Source organism: Vitis vinifera, chromosome 7 (genome assembly GCF_030704535.1).
Source record: "Vitis vinifera cultivar Pinot Noir 40024 chromosome 7, ASM3070453v1".
In the NCBI taxonomy this organism is placed as follows: Eukaryota; Viridiplantae; Streptophyta; class Magnoliopsida; order Vitales; family Vitaceae; genus Vitis; species Vitis vinifera.
This window is the reverse complement of record NC_081811.1, coordinates 21,228,077-21,231,840: the sequence shown is the minus strand read 5'-3', so window position 1 is coordinate 21,231,840 and position 3,764 is coordinate 21,228,077. Positions and strand designations below refer to the sequence as shown.

The 3,764-nt window shown below is 45.1% G+C and overlaps 1 pseudogene; it reads right to left on the bottom strand.

Annotated features, from left to right (window-relative positions):
- Positions 1-363: 363 nt before the first annotated feature.
- Positions 364-2,080, bottom strand: LOC132254084 (peroxiredoxin-2-like; annotated as a pseudogene).
- Between the last annotated feature and the right edge of the window lie 1,684 nt (positions 2,081-3,764).

Here is a 3,764-nt window from a genome sequence, read left to right as displayed (position 1 = left end):
ACCTTCTTAGTTGATGGCTGAGAGAAGAGCATGTTTGCCTCTCCTTTGATAGACTTAGCAATTTGCTTCATTTCTTCCTCGAAGTTCGCTTCCAATATCTTAAAGTGACATGGCCACCATGCAAGGCCTCCACCAATGAGGTTTGATTGGGTGTTCCCTCAAGACCTCCCATGCAGCCGACTGTGGAGATCACATCCATCTTTGGTTTAAATTCTCCCTCAACAAGGGGACAGAGAGTACCATCAGCATTGTGCCATTGTGCTAGAATCCCACGTTCATTCTTAGGCTTTACACGCCAACAACCATCAGACTTCACTTGTATCTCAGTTACATCTTCCCCACAAGACTGCATCGAGGATGTCATGCGATTGAAAATACGGACCAATGATAACATTCTCTAGAGAATATTTCTTGATACAAATGGGATATTGCCACTTCCTAGAACATTGGTTCATTTCCACAAAAATTTCAAGATCAGAACGGCCCATGTGAGCACAAGGTTTGAATCTTCCAGCAACCTTCATTCTTGAACCACTCATAGGACATCGTAGATTGACAGTAAAGAAATCTGCAACTACTTCCAGGTCACTGTCACTATCAGCATTATCAATTACACCTGGCATTGTGACACGGCGGGTCCAAGTGCACCACATTCCGGGCGGTGTTTCTGGAAGCTTGTTGAAGCAGAGGGACGTTGTCGGCAAAGGAGATCTTGACCCGGCACAGCAGCGGAGCACTGGAAGTGGGATCCAAGAAAAAGATCGCGGCCATCAGACGGTGGAGAGGGAAAGTGGAAGAGCTTCAATGGTTGCTTGACGTTCTGGCGATGGCGGAGGCATTTCGCCGCCGGCGGCAAGCCGCCGGCGTCATTCAAGGACGGCTTTGCTTGCTCTTTCTAGGAGACAAATTAAGTGTGTCTCTTAAACTGTTGGTGGCTGCACCGGCATCAAACTCTTATGAATGCAGTGGCTTGCTAAATCTGATTGTTTGTAACCTTCACCTTAAGGTCATCCACCAAGAGGGCAAACCTCTTGGACTGAGTGCCAAGGCCTTTCTCTGAAAGATCAAGCTCCAGGCCAAGCGCATGCATGTATGTTGCTGAGCCATCAGCCCGGAACTTCACATCCTTGTCATCAGGGTAAGCTCTTTGCCCATGCCTTCATCACCAAGGGGTCATTAACGCTAACGAGCAGAATTTCATCAATGTCTTTTTATTTCATCTCTCCTTCCTTCTCAATGAAGCTTGGCACGTGCTTCAAGCTGCAAGTGGGAGTGAAAGCACCGGGAACACCGAAAATGATGACCTTCCTGTCGGTAGCCAGGGGGTACACTGAAGCCTACTGGAGCTGATCTTGCTCATCGAAATAAGTCAGAATCCCTTCCGGAATAACGTCGCCAACTGCAATCGGAGCCATGGTCGCCACCGGAGATTTTGATATCACAAGCTCACTGATGAAGATTGTAGCGTGATCCAACGGTTTCTGTAAAGTCTTCACCAATTATGATTCCAATACCATTAACAACAACATGATCAATAGCCAAAGATTGAACCAAAGTTAATTCTCGGATATCTAAATGAACGAGGCGCCCAGTGAAAACTGCAATCTTAATTTAAACCCTTATGGCAGCAAGAGAAAATATGTCTGCATCTCGTCCCATATCCGACTTTCTTCAATTCCTCCAGTCTCCTTGAATAGCCCACAGTTAACAAAATCTCTAATAGACCACATTAGAAGGGAGAAGACAACGGCATGCCATGAACATGACATCTCTAACATCCCGATGCATTCTTAGGTAGAGGATTCCAAGGACGATTGGAGACATCTCTCCAGAATAATGAGAACCAAATATGTGGCCAAGAAAAGTATCAACACCACCACTGCCTCAGGGTCCATAAAGAAGCCATGATTGGCATGCATGACCAAGAGTAACTAAAGAAGCCAGGGATAAAAGAAAGTGTAGCTGGAATCTGGGTGCCACCATTCCAACTGTCAAGCAGACAAGTGTTTCGTAATGCTGCCATCTAGGAAGAAAACTCTTTGGACACCTCTTTTACAAACAAATGAGGCAGTAGCTAATCCTGAAGGCTGACCATTTAATCAACTGAGTCTTTGACCTCCCATAGCAAAACCCTACTCACCAAACCATAGTCCATTCTCACTATAATAACCACCTTCAAAACTAACACTGATAGGACTTGGAGTTGTTGAAACATAGAAATGCTCTTCTGGCCAACTTAACATAGCTTCACGAGAGACCTTCCCAGACCATTTCCCAAGGATTTCTCGCGGAGCTTATACAGAAGTCTGACCCGCCTGCTCTTTGATAACAGCTTCAGCCTGAGGACATGTATCCTTATTGGAGCTCATGACCAGATCCGAGTCTTTTCCTCACATCCCATGCATTTAGATAAGAGCCACAAGAAGGAAGAAACCATGGAAACAGAGCATAAAAGAAAACAAAATAAAGATGTCATCAAATGAGGCTCCACTTCATGAGTTATCGGTGAACCTTCTTCTTAGGTGAGAAAAATAGCACTAAATGCAAATATTGGAAGGATTCTTGGGTATTTCATAACAGAGACATGGCACACCAAGATTAACATAAACAAGCATGAATTCAGGATGATATCTCAACAAGTAATAAGTGGCCTTCATTATCCACCCCAAGCAAACCAACAATCACTCAAACATCAATAGGAAACGTAGAGGAGTAATAAGAATCCAAATCAAACAATAAGTCAGTTTGGGTATTTCATAATAGAGACATGGCACACCAAGATTAACATAAACAAGCATGAATTCAGGATGATATCTCAACAAGTAATAAGTGGCCTTCATTATCCACCCCAAGCAAACCAACAATCACTCAAACATCAATAGGAAACGTAGAGGAGTAATAAGAATCCAAATCAAACAATAAGTCAGTTGCATTCATACCTGAGAGAACCTTTTCCAGTAAGGCTCTGTTCAGCTGTAAACGCCTTAAGTCCTCCTCCAATGCCGACTAAAACCGGCAAGCTTGCCACTCTGCTCTCTCACCAGCAGCCTCCAAAAGGCAAACCACCTCTGTCCGAATCCCTCCAAAGTCCTCCTTCCCCGCAGCTGAATAAACTCCTCTGTAAGTCCTTCCCAAACCAAAGAGCCTGCTACCTTCCTCAGCTGAAAGGATATTCTCTCATTTCTCTCAAAAATCCATATCTTCTCTCACCCTCCCCAGAATAACCTCCTCTAGCTCTCCAGAAACTCACCTCTCTGCTCCAACCTCAAACCTCCCTGTTCTCTCTCTCTCGTTCTCCTCTCAAAAGCACCATCTCTCTTGGAAAAACTTCCTGGAACCCCTTCAAAATATCTTCTCTCAAAAACTGGAAAGGAAGCTCCCTTCCCTCTCATCAATGGAAAATCCCCCTATCTCACAGAAACGTACCTCCCCTCAGAAAACCAGTCTCCTTCTCTCAGGTATCTCTAAAAAAAATCCCCCTCTCTCATACGCTCCTCCTGCTGAAAAGGCACCTCCCTCTCCTCCCGCTTTTTCTCCCAAGTAACCCAACAAAAACTCCTCTCCCCCAGATCTCTGCAGTCTTCCCCTCTAAAGATCTCTGCCCACTTTCCTCTAACGGCTGAGCCTCTGTCTCCCACTACTCTGTACCACTACCTTGCTAATAACAGAAGACGCTCCTCAATACAACGGCCTGCAGATCCTCATGCCACCTGTCAACCTTCCATTGGCATCCTAAAAGCATCATCTGATTCTGCACCAGCCTC